General features: G+C 37.1%; 1 long non-coding RNA gene across 1 annotated transcript in view; it reads left to right on the top strand.

Annotated features, from left to right (window-relative positions):
- Window positions 1–21634, top strand: part of LOC311442867 — a 286453-nt gene that overhangs the window by 249886 nt on the left and 14933 nt on the right. Inside the window, exon 3 of the long non-coding RNA XR_014696923.1 lies at window positions 21231–21310. This is a non-coding gene — a long non-coding RNA (uncharacterized lncRNA). The remainder of the gene's footprint in view (window positions 1–21230; window positions 21311–21634) is intronic.

Raw genomic sequence — 21634 nt, 5'->3', positions numbered from 1 at the left:
TGATCAGAATGTGTTGGGAGTTTAGTTGGCTTAAAGTGGGAGGAAAAAAAAAAAAAAGCAACACACAAAAAACCCACTGTGCTTAGATTTCTTGAAGTGATTTTTATTTCAAGTCTCTCCAGTTTATTTTCACTTTGTGGCGCTTGTTAGATTTAGTTCAGGAGAGTGCAATCTGCTACTCGCAAATCACCAACCTGAAACTCAAAAGTTTAGGAATTATAGAAACATTTCAGGTAAACAGCGTCAGAACTTCAGCTGCACAAACAGAATTTTATATAGGGCTCCACTTTTCAAACATTTTAACCTCTGTGAGAGAAAACTTCATGTTCCCATGAGCACAGCATGGAAAGAAAGTTTGTTTAGCTTCCCAAGGCATTCTGGTAAATGGTCTGCACTGCTTCAGCCAACAAGCTCTCAGTTTAATGGCTGAATTTCACACCATATATATGGTCAATTAATAAGGTATAGGGAAACTACTAGTGGGATTAGCTTTATACAATTTACTTCTATCCTCCCAAATGCCCCAATGCGCTAGCACAAGGCAGTCATTCTCTCTGTAGTAACAAGTGAGGGGACAACAATTTGACAGTGCTTCTATTCACCTTTGCTCCTCTCACCAGTACAGCCTGCTGACAAAATCAGGTGCTTCTGTACTGAAACAGAACATGTGGGATATACATTTAGGAGATAGTTCAAGGTTGGTTGTTGCTGAGGTTTGCGATTTTTTGGCCAATATCTGCAATTCTGAGTAACTAATACCAGGCTGAAGCTCAGTTTAAATAACCAAAGAAAATGGCAGGATATTTTGAGGACCTGAAGGCTTCCAAATCTGAAGAAGTTTGAATAAAAATAGCCTTTGGTATGTAGTATCCTGTTTATCCTGCTAGAACATCTGCACATTTGAAATACTGCTGATGTTGCAAGAACATATTGAGCTATTGAGATCCCAATGCCAAAGACACATCCATTCCAGTGTGTCGCATACATTTTTTATAAATTCGTCAGAGAGATGTACATCTCACAGACGTGACTGATGGTATATCTTATTTCTAAGTTTGGAAGTTAATCAGTGTAAGTCCTGTTGGTGCTGAATTTTTTCGTAATGAAAGAATTAGGTACAGACTAAGTACCATCGTTGGTAATTTTCATGTCTGTTGTCTATATTTGTTAATCTTTACTGTTGTAGATAGAAATGCACATATGATTCAGGTCACAAATGAAATGAGTTTTGAGTATCTTAAGTTGATGTTGCTCTATATGGAGTATCACTATCAAATAACTTTGCAATGACAGGTTAATGTCTGGAGGATCTTGGATAGAACAAGAATAGGCTTGGTATCCGTTGGCAAAGCCAAACGGATCATCTTATCTTCATAAGCTTTGCAGTTTAGTGGGAATGGTGTGCTGGCCCCACTACAGCCAGTCTCAGAATTTTTCTTCATCCCTCAAAAAATACAATATGATGTTCAAGAAGAAAGGCAAAACTTGTTGAACAGCTTAGCTTGGAAGGGAAATGAGTATTTATTTTCACTCTTATATAAGAAATGGAGAAAAAGTAAATTTATAACCCCACATTGTGCATATGCTAGAAAGAATTGAAAAACAATGAGAACTCAAGTACACAAAGAGAATTTATAGTCAAGGTAGCGAAACAACCTGAACATTGTGATGGTCTATTCCTGGGTGGATATGGTAGAATATTTAATAACAAAGCAGAAAAAGCAGAAGTGCACAAGAAACATTTCTGTTCTGTATATGAGGAAAAGCCAAGCTACGTAGTCATATATTATTATGATGCTAATGTATTAGTTTCTTTTCCAAAATGACAAAGTTGATAATTTTAAAACATTGAATATGAACAACCTGCATCCAATAATTTTACTAGAGGTGGCCAAGGAACTGTCCAGGCATTTAGTGTTGATTTTTAATGCCTTGAACACTGGTAAGTTTCCAGAGGACTAGAAGAAATCTAATATTGTGCCAATACTTAGACAGTGCGAACAGAGTGACCCAGGTAACAGGCTTAAGAAGGGCAATGTTACAAATGCCAGTCAATGTAGGATCGTGGGAAACATACTTTTTTGAGCTAGCAAGGACAGTTTGGATGAGATTAGAAGTTTGGTTGATAAAGCAACAATGTTTATATCATATTGGGACTTGCATAATCACTCAGTGATTATCACAAGGGTATCTTCTGCCTTTGAATTAGGGGATCTGTAAGTACCTTTGAAAACATAGTTCAATATTTTTAATCTATAAATCTGCATGATAATATTTTAGTACTTTAAAACACATTCAGTCCTGTAATGTCTGCCAGCTATAGATTGCTATTAATGGGGGCTGTCTGGCTGTAAATAAATAGTACTTGGTTTTCTTATAAAAATGCAATAAGACTGAAGTTTTATGTTTCATGTAAAATGGCATTTTTACTTTAAAGAATATAATTTAACTTGACACAGCTCTGCTGAGCTTTACAGTGGCTTAATCAAATACAGCACTGCTTTAAAAATAGGGATTGCTTCAAACAGTGGATTAAGTTATTGGTCTTTCACGTCTCAAGTGCTGAAGCTCATTAGGTCTCAGGGTGAGAGTGAAAAGCGATGTCGTTTTAGCTCAGACTAAGTGTAATAGGAGTTAACTCATGCCTCTGTCAAGTTGATGGTTGGGTTTTTTTTTTCACTGAAGAGAATGCTCTTTCAGGTTTGCCTAAGTTTGAAGAACCTGCTCATAACAAAATCAGCATTACTAAATAAACAAAATGTTTGTTATTCAACATACATGCAGCATCTCGAGCATCTCAGAAAATCAAATTCTTTCTCAGCTGTCCTCCTCCCCCCGCTTATTCTCCCGAATTAATCATATTCATGTAGTGATGCGATAGTGTTGTTTTAAGCTAGTACTAAAAAACAAAACAAAACAAAACAAAACAAAAAATACACCATCTAATTAATTAAGCAAAGGACACAGGTGAGGTCCTGCATGGAATCTTTGACGTAAAGCTCCCAATTAACAAGTGTATCATCTAAAAATATTTTTGTATCCTCATGTCTGTGAAAGGATGGGTCTCCATAATCTCCAAGACAAACCTCCTCACATGACTCTTGGTTTTGTGCTAATGAAGTTTGTGCCTCCCGACCAAAGTGCCTCTTCACAGAAAATACACCTTCTGAATGAGATTAAATCAGGTTTCTTTATACACAATAATCATCCTGTACCTCTTTGCTTACTTATACACTGATCAATGGCTGATCGATGCTAATGGCTGCAGTGTCTTTTTTTCATCAGTGTGCCTTCCTTCTTCTTTGGCACTTTAGCATGTCACTGTCTTCTTCATGAGAGGCTTGTTGAAAGCAAAATAATGTAAATCAATTGGTCTCTGTGTCATAAACAAAAGCTCTTGGATCAGTCAGAGACAGCCCTGGGGCACTGCATGGCAGCGCATTCTAGTTTTATCTCCAGCTTGTTGTATTTCTGAAAGCTGTTAAAAACCCAAACTTCCCTCCTCAATTAAAAACCTGTGCAGAGTCATGATGGACCTCTTTATTCCTTCAGCTGAGCCACTGCAGAATTTTGCAGTTTATCATCAAACGCATATGGCCCTGTCCTAATTTCTTTTTGATGTAAAGCACAGACATCACTGTACGAGGTATGCTAGGCAAAGCAAGAATGTGCAAATGGATCCTGCCATCCTCAGCCATGCTGCAGGTTTATAAAACCAGTAACTACCTAGAACAGATGCACTGGTATAAGGGTTTAATGCTGCTCCTCTTCAGCAGCATATTAGTGAAAAATACCCCATACAACAGAACCTGAGTAGGGCTGTGGCCAGACTAAGACCAGTCTTCAGTATGTAAAAACCATATTGACTGTGTGAGAGAGGCTAACATTGGGTGAAAATTTCTGGCAAGCCACCCATTTAGGTAACTGGGACTTAAGTGTCTGGTGTTTTCATTAGTAGGTAAATCCCGTGTGGTTATGCTTGGTATTAAATACATTTAGCTAAGGAAAAAATCAGTAATGTGAATGGGACTAAAGAAATCTAATAACGAGACATTATTAAGAAAAGCTGAAAATCTTTGTTCTAGCATATAACGTAGAGTTTGACTTTCTAAATCAGTGCTTCCATTTAATACTGATTTATGGTCTTGTGATGATTATTTATTACAGAAAAAGTATTAATATAAGTAGATATGAAGTATTGTAGATGGGGAGTAAATATGGTTTCTGTTCACTTGCTGTGTATGTCAATGGTAAATATGTTATTTACTATTAATTACTACGTACCTAAACAGCAACTTGACATTTATCAATCAACTATAAAATATCCCGGTGTAAACCAGGATCTAAATATCTTGTTGATCATTGCAAAAGGCTTTCATTTAGTGAGTACTTTATTAGAATTCAAGATTTTCTCTTTCAAAAATTCAGCTAAAATGTTGAAAAGGTAGAGAATAATAATAATCTTATTTTTTAATTAATTGAGGAGGCTTGTAAAATCTGGAAAACTATGAGGTAATCAGTCCTTATTTCATGACGTCATCTGTTTTATTAGAACAGTCACTACTAATCTTTTTTGTGTTGTTAGGGTGTTGTTTTAAGCCTTTGTTAATATAATACAACTCAGGATATAAATCAAACAATTCAGGAAAAGGATTTATAAAAAAAAAAAAAAAAAAAAAAAAAAAAAAAAACATAACTAAGGAAATTTTTCAACCTGCTTGTGGAGCTTTTCCCTCCATCCTCTCAAAAATGACACCTGGATCTTCCTGCTAATGTAGATATCTAGTCTGATATGCCTGGAGAAGCTGATGCATAAATGGCAGGAGTGCATTTCCATCACCACTAGACTTGTATTGAAGATGGCTCCCCCTTTTTGGAGAATGTTGCCTGGATTGCTTGCTGTTCCCTATGTTAAGGTCAATAAATCTCCCTTGAAATGATTGAACATTTCAAATTGGAGGACAGTACATGTGCATCCAGACACAGATGGTGAATATTTCATGATGTTCTTTCTATGAGTACAGCGGAAAATCCCCACCATGGGCTATAGAAATCAGCAACATACGACATAAAACAAGCGCAGAATGAAGGTGCTTCTACCCTTCTCCCAGGAAAGCCAAGTGATGTCTTCTGCTGCCAATACCAAGAATATGTCCCATGCTCCCACAGTCCTGGAGCTTCCTTCTAATTCTGGCATGTCTGTCATCTCAGTGTCTGGCACTGAGATACTTTATCTTCAAATTGTTATATATTAAATGGCTAACTAAAGGAGGCATTTTTTTTTCTGAGATTTCTGAAACGCATTCTCCTTACACTGTGTCTGGAGCATTGAACTCTTGGCAAATGAAGGTAGTTTGGCTTTGCAAGTAGAGAAAGAAAAGGCAGCATAAATGGTTATTTTTAAAATGTTCAACTATTTCTGAAATGATTTGCTGCTAAATACATGCCAGGTTTGGATTTGCCAAAACTTCTTTATAGAATATCTCACATATTAATGACTTTGGTGTTGCCATATGTGTATAATAATGAAAAAATCCCAGGTAAGTTTGTGCTGCCAAAGAAATACTGACTGTATCAGAGAAGAGAGAACAGCTGAGGTGGTGGAAACAAGCACAGCTTTCAGCTACTGGGCACTGCCAGCAAGGGATGGGTACTTCCAGGTCTCAGCTTGATGTAAGGGCAAAAGGAGGAAGGAACAGCCACTCATCAAGCCAAGGCCAGATCTTGAAAGGCTCCAGGGTAACATCTGAAAGTAGGACCTATTAAAAAGTACTGTTATTTTTAACAACTGGTTCAAGAACTGTGATTTTTATAGCTGCCTCTTCCAAACCAGATTATATCATCTCCAGCACAACCATGAGGTCCTGTTCCAACAAATAAAGGTTATGGATAGAAGAGAATGGTACAATATGCTGTTGTATTGGTACAAGCTGGGAACATCCTTGCAACACAGCTGGCATAGGGACAGAGCAGTGGAATCATGTGGGCATCCTGAGCTCTCTGGAGTTGTTCTAAATGCCAGCTTTCAGTTAACTTAGCCAATGAAGTCTCCTGACTGCTGCTGGCATGCCCCAGCTACAAAGACCCGATAGGCCATGAAGGCTAAAGAGATGCTGTAATTGACCCTGATGCAATGCACCCTCGTGAACTCCAGCCAGTGGGTGAAAGTAGCCACAAACAATGAAAGTTAGAGGGGTCTGTGGTTATTTCACATTAACTTACATTACAGGACTGTATGACAGTTTTTATCATAGCATGCTGTTTTAGCTTTCAGCTGAGGATTGAGGCCAGCATGGCTGCAGGCAATATAAAAGTTTTCTCTGTAAAAATCCTATAATTGATGATCTCAAAGCATTTTAGAGGCATTAATAAATAAAGCTTCAAACACGGCTACCAGTATTTCAATCCCTAACGTTCAACAGTGCTTGTAAGTGCTGTTATAATAATAACAGTCATATCAGATGCTCTTGCAATTCCAGAAATATTAATGGCATCTTCTCTGTCAACAACCTCCCCTCCTCCAGGCCCCGCTTTCTTATAGGCAGGAAGTAAAATTTTGCAAGGCAAAGAGCTTGGTGGAGAGTTTTGGTCATTTGGGATTTTGCTTTTGTAGGTTTTTGTGGGTGTCCGAGAGGACACCAACCAACTGGAGTGTTTTCTTGTACTAATAAGTGTTTTTCCTGATATCAAAAACATTTGGATGGATGCTTTTTTTTCTTACCTTTCTTACTGGAATGCCTTTGTGGTCACAGACAACTAATGAAGAGAACAAAGGGGAGGCAATGTTGCAAAATCATTAGAAAAGAAAAGGGAGACACTGTTCAAACAAATGCATTTTGCTATTACAATGCCATTTTCAGTCTTGTTTGCAGCCCCTACTGTTCCTTACACTGTCTCTTCACTGGGGACAAAAAATTCATTAAATGGCTCTTCATTTTGCAATATCAATATGTTTTAAGTCAAATTGTGTATTCTTTGCTGTTAATTTTCTTTTAAACACAAAGCACCATCAGAAAGTTTAACTGCAGGGGGGCTACAGGCAAGAAGGAAGATACAAACATCCCTCTTATGAAAAATAATAATAATAATGAAGTCTTTTAAAGTTTAAAGGAAAATAGTGGCTTTTTTACGCCAAGACTGTAAGACCTGTTCATTGATCTTTTCAAAGAAGCAACAACAATGGGGAGAAACCAGAATGAAAGAAAATGAAAGCAAGAGAATAAAAGCTGTAAAGAGTTAGGGTACAAGGAAGAAGTAGTCCAGAATCAGTGGATATTGATGAAGCCAGGGATGCAACATATCCATGATCCCAGCAATGGGCCTGGCTACATTACTTGATTTGGGTTTGGCTTTACATAACCAGGTATTTTTACTGAGAAGGCTTTTCTTGTTTGCTTTTTGTTTTGTTTTGTTTTGTTTGTTTGTTTTTTACTCAGAACTGTTGCTAGTCTTGCTTTATCGGACTACTCTCAGCTCATCCATTTTGGGGACTAGACTTGTTCAGGAAGCAGGAACTCAAAAGGAACCAAAGCGCCTTGCCATGAGCCAGCCTTTAGGTCATGGTTGAAGTGAGATTGACATGCTGCCTCTCTGGAAGAGAGGGAGGAGTTTTGTGATAGATGTTTGTGGTTGGAATCAAACTGAGCAACTAATGACTTGTCCTATGAATGTCTCCATTGGAATGTTTGAATTCACAAGTGACATGTGGTTCTCCTGGCAATCAGTGCAAGGGGCAGAATGCCCACAGCACAGCATCTAAACAAAGATGTCAACAATACCCATGGCAAGAAGACCAGAGAGAAACCAGTGAAGAATTTTTTACACAGTGTGTAGCTATGCAATTTCAATAAAAATATTCTTTCCTATTTAAGCAGGAAGAAAATAAGAAGCATTGTTGAAAAATTCAACTCGCTGTCTTTCCAGTGTAAATAGAACCAAGTTGTAGTATTTAACCTAAATTTCTTCCTCCTCAAAGTTAAAAATCACATCTCATTTTACCAGTTTTATGCATACTTGGTAAATTTCTGATTCCTAATTATGCCTGTTCCTTTAGAGGGGTACAGAACAAGGCAGCTCTTTACCCCCACAGGCTGCACAAAATGCCAGCATTTCCCCAGTTCAGAAACCACAGCCACTGTGTGAAGCTGGGTACAGAAGAGACAACAATTCCTAAGTGAGCAATTACGAGGAGAGAAATTCCTCTAGTTGCTGGTTGAAGTAGAAGAGCAGTAGAGCCACCAAGACAAATCTGTATTTCATATCATCTTGTTGTGACACTGCAATATACTCATTTGGAGTGGAGATTTCTGTGACCTGATTCATCTGCCAAACAACTCAGAATAGTAAAGAGAATGGGAAAAGGCACAGCAACATGGGTTCATTTTCACTGGATCATCACGGAAAGAAAGAAAAAGCGAAGGCTAACACACCTCAGCCATGGCTGCTCATGGTAAGTGAAGGCAGCACAATCAACTACTGCTTCCAAGAGCAGTGGAAGCCATTGAGATGTCCAACAAATGTGCAGAGTAGTCAGTCTTGTTATCATATGATTAGGAGTTTAGGTTCCTATTGGGCACAGACCAAAGAAAGTCCTGGAACAAGACAGATAATGAACTTGGGTTGTAAAATACTGTCTACTATTACGCCATTTTGGCCAGTGATCCTGTACCATATGTCAAGTGGGCTGCAAATTCCCATAAAGCAGCAGTTTGCTATACTAGACCTATAACAAAGGAGGTTGTAAAAGGAATAAATGGCAAATGGAAGCTAGAAAGCATGCCAAATGTACAGCACATGCTTATTAACGGCAACACAGCAGCCAAAGGGAGGCAGAAGTTGCATATGGGACTAGACTTCTGCATGGGGAAAATGGAGAGTAGCAATACTGCCAAAGGTTGGTCTTTTCTCTTTTTTCTCTTTTCTTTTCTTTTCTTTTCTTTTCTTTTCTTTTCTTTTCTTTTCTTTTCTTTTCTTTTCTTTTCTTTTCTTTTCTTTTCTTTTCTTTTCTTTTCTTTTCTTTTCTTTTCTTTTCTTTTCTTTTTTTCTTTTCTTTTCTCTTTTCTTTTCTTTTCTTTCTCTTCTCTTCTCTTCTCTTCTCTTCTCTTCTCTTCTCTTCTCTTCTCTTCTCTTCTCTTCTCTTCTCTTCTCTTCTCTTCTCTTCTCTTCTCTTCTCTTCTCATTACTTTTTCAATACTTCAGGTATTCTGGGATTTTGCTAGTGGAGTTTTGCCCTTTTTTTAAAAAAAACAGTATCTTTGTATTCACTCATTTTCTTCACTGAATCTGTGCACACTGCTAAACCATCCAGGTGTTGTGGATATAAAGAAACCTCAGATATGAGTCCGGAAAGGCAAAAACTCTGAGCCCTGTAACCATGGCCTATTTCTACTGTATGAGAAACAGGCACAGGCACCTTCAAATAGACCCACAAATGTTGATTTTTATAATGGCAATTACTGTAACATCCAATGATCCTATAGGCTGAATATTGTTCACTGAAAGCTTTTTAACTCAGAGAATGCCATTTTGCCTAAATCGTCATGTCTTATGGGAGCATATCAATTTCAATAAAATGTTATCAGTAAATTTAGAAATGTTTTTAGAGAGATTTTAGCAGAACAGTGCATTCTAAATGGTCACTTCAAACTCACTCTTTTTTTTTTTTAATAAAAATCAGAATGGAATATTTCAGCTTTTTTGAAATAAAACATTCAGGGTGATTTGTAACAATTGCATGTTAACAACTTCATTTCCCAGGAAACTTTTAAGCATTGCTGAGGAAGGGAGATTGCTTTTACAAATGTTAACTGAAAACACAGTTTCCAATGCTGGAACTTCTGGCAGGAAAAAAATAAATAAATAAATAAATAAATCTCTAGCTGGTAGTGCTGGAAAGTTATTGGAATTGCTTTGCATGTTTAAACTATGTTTTTTTTTTTTTTTTTCATTTGTCAACATTTCATTAAAAAGACTGTATTTGTGGAAAAATTATGATTAAGGACATTACTGAATTTCTCTGCAGTTTAAGATTTCAGTGTATATGGAAAGTAACAACTGATGTACAAAAGCATTATGTTGCTATTATTTAAGTGGGTGTGTTTTATGTGCATAAATAAAGAGCAGATCCCAAACAAATTGCATTTAAAGGCTAGCCATTTCTGCTCTGGAATAATACATCAGTTTTAACTCAAATGTTAAGTGATGTTGTGTATAAGAGGTATAGAATGGGTGTTTCAAAGGTTTTCCCCATGTCCCCCATGTCTTCTTTGACTGCTTCTCTGACAAGCATATATTTTTATGGAGCTGGGAGAAATGCTCTTCTCAGTGTGTTTGCAAATGTGTAGATGAAAGCTTAAGGAGGTATGTGTGTGGAGTATGTTTTTACTCACACCTTCATACATGAAAATGTTCTCAGCATGGGAGAAGTAGTGCTTAATAAATTTAAGTGAGTTACATTTTCAGGGACCTAAAACATGCACCATAAGGACTGGCAGTTTGGAGATGACACTGGTTTAATTCCAAATAAATTTGCTTATATTTGTGCAATATATTTGCATTACAGGTCAGGAATTTAATGGTGCATGCTACATTCATTAATAGACAACCTTTGATAGTAGTTGTGAGATATGCAAAAGAGAGAAATACAGGAAGAACTTTATTTATTCATGGGGTGAGCATTGCAACATCTTTTTTAGTTCGTCCTTTTGGAACTGAATGTTCAAACTTGTCATCACACGCCAAAACAAAAATGAAACTTGGTATGGGCAAAAAGTCTGGGGAAATAAGAAGTAATACATGAAGTTCAAAAGAATAACAGACCTGGGACTGTGAGAGTTCATGCCAGCAATCTTACCTCAATAAGTATTTCCATTCATATTACTGGTTTGGTTCTGTATACAAAATTTTGTAAGACCAGATACCAAATCCTAACATTTTCAGGAGTCTTTGGCTAAAATATTTTAGAACTATTATAATTTCCTAATTTCCTAATGTGACCTGAGAAAAGAATGAAAATGTAGGATTAAATCTAGTTAAGATCAACCAAAACTAGACCAAAAAAACAAACAAACAAACAAACAAACAAAAACTACTTTCTGGTTAAAATTAATCCTCTGTGGCCATAACTTGTTAGCCTTTCTCCTGTTGAGTAATACTTGATTGATTTTACTGGGACATTTTACAAGTACAATTCACTGACATTGCAGGTTGAATTTCATCAAACACCCTCTCATTTCAGTCTTATTTTAGTGATGGTTCCCCCTGTTCACACCAGCATTAAAGAAGGAGCTGTGATTAATCTTAAATGTTTGTACATTACTTGACCTAAAATATAACTTCCTACCTGCCAGGTACTGTACAGAAAGGCAAGCCTGAGTTGTTTAGACAAAATCCATGAAAAAGAAAGAATAGATAGACATCACAGAAATCACAACAGGGGCTGAAAGAAAAAAGAGACAGAAAAATCCATTACAAATGAAAATAATAAAGTCTCTTAAACTTTAAGGAAAAAATAGAGGCTCATTTTGTACAAAGATACTGAGATGTGTTCATTGATCTTTTTAAGAGTTGAGAAGAAATTGGCCAGCAGCTGAATAAAAGAAAATGAAGTTCCATTAATACAATCCATCGAAAGACAACTCGGGTAAATTGATCAATGCAGCACAAATGATTTCTAACCTTTACCCTCTTTGGAGAAGATATTTGTTTTTTGTTGCTGTTGTTGTGATTTTTTCCCCTCCCAAAGCATGTAAACAGCATACATCACCAATTTCAAGTGCTTTCTAGATGGCTTTTCTAGCAATAATTGGAGAATTTCTTGAACTAAGCATGGTAATGGCTTTTCTTCCATTCCTCTCCTTCATTGCCCCCTCATTGCCTTGAAGAATATCAATACACTGAGAAAGTTTGAGGGCTTTTCTTTTCCTCTTTTTTAAACTCTCACTCTTCTTCCTTCTCTTCCTCCTCCTTCAAAGATCTTTTGAAACATTTGTCAATTAAAAAACTGATGCAGCTGTCACTGTGGTATCTGTGTATGTAGGAGAAACTTCATATTGACTGAAATGCAGAAGGAGCCCAAAGGCCAGGAAAGGTTTTGTCCTGTGATAAGTCTTTAACAGCCCTGTACCAGAGCCTGGCCCTTTGCCTCCAATAGTAAAGGTCTCGCTTGCAGTAGTGGCAGCCCTTTTATTTGAACTTATATTAGCCAGATGTCATAAACAGAAGAGAGCATTTGAGATCTGAAGCTTCAGCTACAAAGGTGCAGCATCCTTTGCCCAGAGAAATTATGCAGGCTGGAAGTCCCAACTTCTGCCTTATGGGAAAAGTGAATATCCTCAGTTGCCAAAGTTGTGAATGGGGAACAAACAAGTTTATAGTAAAATAAATCTATAAACCTTGAATATCTGGGGACATGCAAACATTTATTTTCTAACTCAAAAAGATCTATAAAAACATTAAAGAAAACAAAAACAAAAACAAAACAAAACACCTTTGCAGTTGGGGTTTGGCATCTCCTCACAGTATAAGTGCAAATATAAAGCTATTCTAATTTTGCTTACTGAGGTAAAATGCTGTGATTTGCATTGAAGCCACAAAGTAACAATTAGAGTGTGACAGTTAATGAAACAACAGAAACAATGCAGCACCTTTTTGAAAAGGATGTAACCCATGGTTATATAGAAAGCTTTCTACAGTAATGGTGGGTTTCAATGAATGAAATGGGCCTTCACATATGCTGCATAATTGTCAAAACATGAGGCTTTGTGGTCATATACCCAAAATTAACTCATTTTTATAAAGCCACATCACATAACTGAGCAGCATTATCATTTTCTTCTCCAAGAGCAAGATGTCTCTTACCCCTGAGACAGTGCTTCATTCAGGTCAGGTATGAAGTTACGTGAAGGGCAGTATGGAAAAGATCAAGCTACACCTGTTTAGATCACACCCACTCTGTTAATAAAAAGGTATACTCATTGCCTGTCTTGCACACATAAATACTTAGCAAGATCTTACACAATGGTAAAATGTTTCACAAAATAATTGGGTCTTAAACTCTGCAGAACCGTCCCTGAAAAAAAATAAATAATAATAATAATAATTAAAAAAAAAAAAATCATCAGAAACTTTCTAATACATACAGCTCTCTAATGCAGCTTTTATTGCATGCAAGTATTTAAGTCCATGTTTAAGCATATTCTGGTACACCGTTGTTGAACCTACAGAGAGGCATTAGTGATTCAAAACAGGGTATAATCTGCTGACAGATAATCATTGTCTGTTCAGAAACTTCTTGTTTTACAGTACAGCTGGTGTCTATCAGCTGTGTTACATGGGTGCAGGGAGATTTGTACAGATTAGAATGGTTTTTTAGGGGAAGTGTCGAGTAAATATCAGCAATTACCATTTGAGTAAAATCAGAAGTAATCCAAGTCCTTTGTTGCTCCTTTGTAGGAATGGAAGAAAGGCTCTGTTTCCCTAGCCTTTAAGTTACCCCTACATGTATTTTTTGTGTGCCTTTCCGTTTAAATCAGATATGTTCTGAAAGCTTATACCAGATAGTTAATTTCATTTTTTATATCACCAGACATATAAGTACACATATGCTAGAAAAGCAAATAGATAATTAAAGGAAGTGTTAAAGAAATGTTTATAATTTAAATGCAGAGGAATTAGCTTGACTCTTAGCCTCACACAGACTTTTGATGCGTCTTTAAGGGATTCACAAAGAAAGAGATGCATTTTTTACAAACCTAGCGAACTTTACATTTTACAAGGTTGTGTCCAGCAGTGAAGTCAAAGTCACGAGGGATTCTGGGAGCTAAGATCACACTGAAGATGCTTTATTACATGATGGGAAAACTGGGAAAGACTGAACTTTCAACCTTTTCTGTGAAAGCATATGAATACAAAAATCAAGCTGATATACAATAACAACTAATCATCAAGAAAGACAATTGTTAGTAACTTATGAAAGAAAGCTCCAACAGATAAGAAACAATTGGAAAATATTACTGCTTTTCTGCACCTACGTTAGTTAAGCTTGGAAAGCAGCTTTCCTCAGTAAGCTTTATGAGACAATCAGGGGTGTTAAACCATAAGGAAATCAGGTCTTCACCTCTCTTTGATTTTAGAAAGAAAGGAAAGAGTATGTGGTTAACATTTTAGGACCTTTTCTGCGCAGCACGAGAAATCCGGAGGTAAGTAATGATGCCATCACTGTCAAGCACCAGGAGAGGCCAGAGCCAGGGGATATAAATGAATATGTGGTCTCTTGGATTGCTGTCCCCTCAGAGATATCACTGCCAAAATAGTTTCATTTACTTTTGAGTACCTTACCAAAGCCAAGGAAGTATCGAGGCCTTTCTGAAAGTAAATTTGTTTTGTAATGTGCATGAATTGAGAGATAAGGATAATGCTGAGGAAGGGGCATTAGCAAGGGATAGGATGGAAGGGATCTTCTTGAGCCCTGCAAAAGTGGAAGACACTTTTCTTCCCTCATCACTTGCTTGAGCTGTGCTAATAGAAACAGATGATACCTGATTTGTGCTCCTGACTCTCACCTATGTGTAAAATTTTCTGTATGAGTCTACTTGCTAATCCTATAAGAGTATTTTTTTTTACCTTCTCTCTCTTCCCATTGTCCTTTAGAAGTGGTCACATATCTAACGCTTATCTTAATAGTTGATTCTATATAATACAATTTCTTGTGAAAACCCTCCCTACTAATTATGTGTAGGGATGAAAATAGTAGTAATCCAATAGGATTTGAATACCTTGAGTGTCATTTCCAATATCCTTGGGAAGGGAAGGAGTAGAACTTTTCCTGAACCTTACATGGAATTTCCTAGATTTAATGAAGCTTTTAATCTAGTGCTTTAAAAGCCCCGAACCTATAAGATGGATATATAGTCATCATTAGACAAGATACCATTTTGACTTTCTAAGAGGGATTTAATTTCTATCTCTGATTTCTGCCAGTTTGATATAGAAATACTGGATCTCAGAATATGGAGTTTCTTCTAACCAAAAGTTAGATAAATGTGTTCAAAATTTTACCCCACATCAGTACACAGTGTGAATTACTACAGAGACCAGCACTGTGGAAGACATTTAATGGTGGGAAAGTCTAGGTAACCTTGCAGTAGTTCTGCAGAGCAAAGGCTGAGGGAAAGGCCAAATTACAGTACACTATAGACGGAGTTTCATTTCATTATTTTCCCTTTTCTCAGTTTGTGCCACAAATTTACCACTTTGTGACATAATGTTGGTTATTATTTTTCTTTTTTTTTTTTCCCCTTGCCTGTTAAATTTAATAGAAAAATCCAATTATTATGTAAATAGAGCCTTGCTATAATTGTCACAAACAAGTTAGCATAACAATGAAAAGCAACAACTTTCTGAAGTCAAAGAAAGTACTGATTTATGACTGTCTCTGAGGTGTGATTGATATAGGATGTTCTGAAGGAATATTTTCGACATTCTCTCCTTCATTTTACAGCCTGCTTCCTCAGATCATCCTAGCTGAGGCATGTTTTCAAAGGCAAGTTGCTTTGGAAGAGGAAACTTTCCACAAATTCATTTTCTTTTCTTTAAAGAAGGGGGGGAAAAAAAAAAAAAAAAAAAAAAAAACACAAAAAGCCTACAAGAGCCATTATTTAAACAGCCTCCTTTTTAAAATGTTTCCGGCAGATGTTTATGTAGAGAATGTGCTGGAACTCCTTCACTAAGACACAGAAGTGACATTTCTTGAGGGTTTTAGTTGAAGAATTTGTCTTTCACATCATGTCTTTAAACATCTGCAAAAGGCAACAGAATCTTTATTATCCCGCTAACTTGAAGAAAGGCACAATGCAAAGTCCTGAATCCTTAAAAAATGGTATTTAATGGGACTGACAGATGAGAAATATCTAGCTCTAATGTTTTCCTTCAGTAGAAATTCACCTCTTGACCTTATGACTCCGGAGTACGGCTGCTGCCTTCTAAAAACGAACATTTGCTCCCATTCAGCTGTGCTTTCTATGTTTTCATTGCTTTTTCTGTTTTGTTTTGTTTTTGTTTTTTTTTTTCATATTGCTCAGTTATCTGCTTTAGGGGAGGTATCATCCTCAGGATTAAAAGAAAAATAAAATTGTAAGTACTGCCAAGCACACTTGTGCTAGGTCTGTTTATGCCACTTGTGCTTCCAAGCCCTCTCTTAATCTCCTCAGCTGGATATTTTTCTTCTTCCTCACAAAAAATCAAAGCTGCCTTCTTTTTCTGCTTTTTCTTTTAAATAGATTTTGAAGGAGTGGTATAATTCAGCTTTCATATTCCTTTGCTTGAGTTTGGTTATTTGTTGCTGTGTAGAAAATATGGACTGGGACCAGTACTACCTTCTACCTCACTGCCACCTTTCCACCTCACAAAGTATTCTTTTTAAGGTATATTCCATCTATCTTTTGGTTTTCTGGTTTGTCTCAGGTTCTTAGTGGGGGTGCAAATTTTGGTTGTGTTTTTTTTCACTCTCCACTGTATTGTATTTCGGCTGTTGAACCTTTTTCCTCCTCCTTTTTCTTTTTCTCTATCTTTTTTTTTTCTTTTTTTCTTCCCTCAAGGGTTTTCTCTGGGAAAAGTTTTCTGGGCTTCCGTCCAGCCAGTGTCACAATTCACAGCTGTACTGTTTGATTCAAGTGCTTCAAGCTGCCAGTGAGGTAGAGCCAAATGAGATTAAGGGCTTTTTTATTAAAGCAAGCACCCGCATGTGCTGGTATGGTTAAGGCTACATCAGGCATTCCAGTGTGAACCCCGATTTCTGGAGACCTTTAGTTCTCAAACATAAAATATTTATGCCAGGCTGAAACCTGACCTAGATGTACTCATCTGGGAGGAGCTGTAACTCTTTGGAAAGAAATGGTTTGGTTTTTATTAAGTTACAGCTCCAAGAAAGGAAAATGTACTGATTTCAGGATAAGCAGTTTAAAAAGAGCAGGGAGAGAGAGAGTGCTGCATATGTTAAAAAACAGCAACAAGCATAAACTAAATGAGATATTTTAAATGAATGCACAGTGAATTTAAAGGAAGCACACTTTAAGTAGCAAAAGATTGATCTCTTAGCCCCTTTCCCTGGCACACGATGGATTTAAACCCTGTGTGCTGGTCAAACTCTGGTACTCCCAGCACAGCCTGGACCAGTGCCAGCAGTGCACCATCACCTGCAGTACTTCTGCTGCTCATCCCTGGCTGTCTGGCTCTGCCAAATGCACCCTAAATGGCACCTCTGAGGCAGCCATGCTGCCCAGCAGTTTATTTTTTTTAATATTTTTTTTTCTTTCTTTTGGGATAAACCAGGCAGCAATACAACCTGGCGATGTGAAACAAAATACCACCCTGGTTCTTTGGAGCTCTGAACCCAATTTCCAGAAAGAAATGCATTTTTTCCTTTCAAAAAATACCTGAATCAAAAGTTGATGGTTTTTTTTTTGCCAATTCTTATCTTTTTGTGTCAACATTGGTGAAGATGAATGAATTGATATTTTGCACATAAATATACACATGTGCTGAAGCCACAAAAATCTGTGGAAAACACGATCAGCTAAAGTAGTGCTGATCAAAAATGTTAAATAAAGAAGAAAATGAGAAGCTTTACAGAAAAACCCCAAATCACTACTATAAACTTTTTTTTCTATAACTTTGGGCCAACTATAAAGTGGATCAGAAGGTTTTGAAGGTTACTGACATTTCAAATTTTGAAATTCTCAGACAGAGGTAGCCTTTTTCTATATTAGGTCACCTTTTCTTTTTCCTTTTTGTCCAGCTGTGTTACTAAGCATCACATATGCCTTGATAAAGCCTCTGCACACACACTGACAGAGACAACCCTTCATCCTTTCAAGAGAGGTGCTTTTATATAAACATATGTCTAGGATGGCACTGTGGCTGGCAGTGAGAGCTTTAATTCTCTGCCCAGGAGCTGAGAGACAGTTACAGCTCTGTGCTCTCACTCGAGGGACCAGCTCAGGAGAGGGTGTACCTCAGTTCAGGTGTAAGGAGTAACTTAAGCAGAAGAAAATATAAGCAAAATCAATTCTTGAGAATTACTTCTTATGAGTTGGGCCATTTTAGTTTTCAAAAACCTTTTGACATTATCACTGTCTGGGGGGGGAAAAAAAAAAAAAAAAAGCATTTAGGGTGATTTTTATTTAAGGTTGATGTCGTTAATTTCATTTAGAAGCTCAGTAGCTTCCCAAACTATCTAATTTTGTTTATTGATAGCTCCTGTAACCCTGCAGTTGCTATTCCAGCCTTAGCTTACCTGTCACAATGTGACAGCACTGTATTAAACACCACCCTGCTAGGGGACTATACGCTTTGACTCTGTTTGTGTTGTAGCTGACACTGTGAATACTGTATGCAAATACTGTCAGTCTGTATGGCATTGTCCTACTATTTTTAAGGAAGGAATTTAGGAGAGGTGAGGAAGGGAGAATAGAGTTGAAACTGTAGTAAGTCTGACTTTTTTGCATAATTGTAACGTGATGCAGTTGTTCTGCCAGTCCTCTAGGTCAAACATATTTTAGCCATTTCCTGTATTTTTCACTTGTAACCTAATGGTATCAAGATACAAATACCCACATCCAAATCTCTGCTGCTCATGTAATCTTAACAGTGATTTGAGACTTAAATGCTGAGACTGTTTAAGTCTACAAGACTCTGAAATCAAAGGCAGCAACATTAATATTCTGTGCAAATGTGAAGAAGCCATGAAAGCTTTGTTTGTTGCTAAAGAAACCAACTAAATCAAACAAGCTGAAGAAAACAAAGAAATGTATAATTGTTTTAATTAAAACTGCCACTTAATCCAGCAAAACTGCAGCACAGTCGCACTCTCCAAATGTTTCTTGCTTAGACTTGCATACTCAAAGACTATTCTTAATAATTTAAATAAAACATTGCCAGGCATTTCCCACCACCCTTTGACACAAAAGCTCCTAAACAAATTGCAAGAAACCCATGCAAAATTTTGTGATGTTTACTTCAGATTTTATCCAAGAGGAATTTATGGAACTCACCATTCAACTCCAAAAGCAAGTTATCTCAAATGAAATATAATGCTTCTTAAATCTTCAAAGCACATCGTGGCATTTAGCCATAAAACTCACTGTGACTTTAGAAATCCAAAAAGAGCACCAATGCCAGAATCAGACTGCCCTATACGGTTATTTTAAGTCTTCAGGGCCACAAGAATACTCTTTTGAGTCTGGTCACTCCGTGCATTCGGTGTCTGGTTAGTTAGAGCAGTCTAGCAATCGCTTTGCCCTTTGCTAGCTGCTAAGCCCCTTCATCTCTTCCCACCCTCGTGGTTATTTTGGCACCTCAAAATAAGTCGGATATAGAAGGGACCTTGGTGGTAGTACCTCCACTTCTGGAACCAGTCCAAGTCTCTGCTTCTAAATGTAAAATATGAGTGATACAAATACATCTCAATTTCAACTGGAGAAGGTCTGCCTGTTCTACTGACTTGTGTCACATCGGGTTCCTGTATCTCTTGTGATCTTCCAATGCTCATAAATCTTTTAAATGTAGCTTCAGCTTAAATTTGAATTCTCTTGTCCTCCTCAGTTATATATATTGGCTCCCTCTGCAAAATTTGGACCAAAATCTCTGTTAGCATATGAATCCAGCAAGTTGTCACTGTGTGGCAAAGAAGCAGTTGTCAAATCTGAACCCACATTTACTTACTTGTCTCCAATAATCCATTCAACTACTGTGGTATAGTTATAGCCTGTGTTTCACCTTTTCTTAGCACTCTGGGGACTCCCTCAGTCTTTACCCTTACTTGGATTTGTGCTGGTGTATGTTGGGGCCCACTCTTTGTATATATTCATTTTTATGTCATTTCAAAGGCCTTCTTTTTTCAAGATTCCTAAACATTAGGACTTTTAAGCTTCTTGGAGGAGCTATTAAAAATATCCTACAGGAAGCCATAATTTATCAATGAAAGACTTGATTTTTTTTTTCTGAATAGGTATGTTTTGTTGAACTCTTTTGAGGTCATAAAGGAGCTTATAGTAACAACTCTCTCCCTTTTTTTTCCTTCATTTCTTCTTGCTTTTCCAGTGACAGGATAACTGAATTAATCTGACGTCTATTTTTACTAAAACCTGATCACCACCTGTTGGAGTGAAGAAACAGAGGACTGTTTGAAAGTAATGCCTTTGGCAACACATACACCGTGCTCAGATTGTCTCACATCTTCAGCTTATCATATAAAAGACTCTTTCAAGCATTGTCTGAGAATGGTGAAAACCTCATTATGAGATGAAAACTGTTTGGGATTTCAATGTTGACAATGAAAATATTATTTATGGAATTGCTGAATACACAGATAATTTCTAAAATCAACATCCTACTTGACAAAATAATAGACCAAGGGAAAAGGAGCAATATAATTAGATCATTCTTCATTTATAATGGCCTTTTCCTTCTATGTATATATTGAAAGAGAGGCAAAAAACTGTGAGATGTAATTGTTTCTGTCATCTTCCAACCTGTTTTCAGACCACACATGGGTTTCCTTCTTCTGGTTTACATTTTGGTAGTATTCAAAAGGTGTGATCTGTCAGACAGTGCTGAAGATGTGGTCAAAAGATTAGTTCTTCTCAGCAACCATTAAGTTCATGTAATGAAAGTTGTGAAGCACCACTAGAGAAGGAAGGAAAAAGTATGTAGAGATCAATAAATTCCCATGCTCTTCTACAAGACAGGCTAGGTCCTTTCATCAGTTGTTTAGGCTCTGTGCTGCTAACACAGATATTTGTGGTAAATACGTCTTTCTCTGACTAAAACCATGAGATAAATACAAAGGCTAGACAGTGTTTAATAGGGTGATGTGTGTTGGAGGGGAAGAAAGGTTATACAGTTTCCTAACTCTCCACTTCGTTACATGCTTTTATTCCACTAAAATGAGTAATCATATCAGAATACAGCTATCAAAACATGATGTGAAATAAGGCCCTTTATATGATCCTCTCTGCCTGTCTGTCCTTTTATATGGCACCTCCCAACATAGTGTCTGAGTGCAAAGTTCTTCACCCTCATCTGATTTAAAACTTTAAATGGACGCTGTGAAGACCTATCGTCCATAGTAAACTGCTCAAGATGAATCAGCTGTTCAGATTATCCTCACAGAAATGATAATGGGGTTCTGTGTTCACAGCTGAGTTATTTAAACTGTCTGATTTGGTCCACAGCTTCCTTGGACATTAATAGGTTGACTGCTATGTCGCTGAACTTAGTGCATGAAAGGTCAGCCTTTGAAACGCTAAATAAGGTAAGTGCAAGCTGAAGCATGTTCCAGGCGATACCGTGTACTCTAAATGCACTTGAAACCCCTAAGAATCACTGCTGCTCCTTAGCATTTTTCCACATCTGATTTCAAAGTGGTAGATCCTTGGATCAATACTTTGATTTTGATCTCTCATCCACCAGGAGATTCAGGGGGTTGCTCACATGTTATAAACATGTGCTCTTCCTGATGCATCTTGAGAAAATCTTATTGAAAACTTCTTAGAAGACAGCTTTTTTTTTTTTTTTTTTTTTTTAATCAGCAAATGCTGACTTAGGTGAATTTGAAAGATTTCTTAGGATGACAGCA

This window comes from Aythya ferina (genome assembly GCF_964211825.1).
Source record: "Aythya ferina genome assembly, chromosome: 11".
NCBI lineage: Eukaryota > Metazoa > Chordata > Aves > Anseriformes > Anatidae > Aythya > Aythya ferina.
The sequence above is the reverse complement of the archived record's forward strand: the minus strand, read 5'-3'. Positions and strand labels throughout refer to the sequence as shown.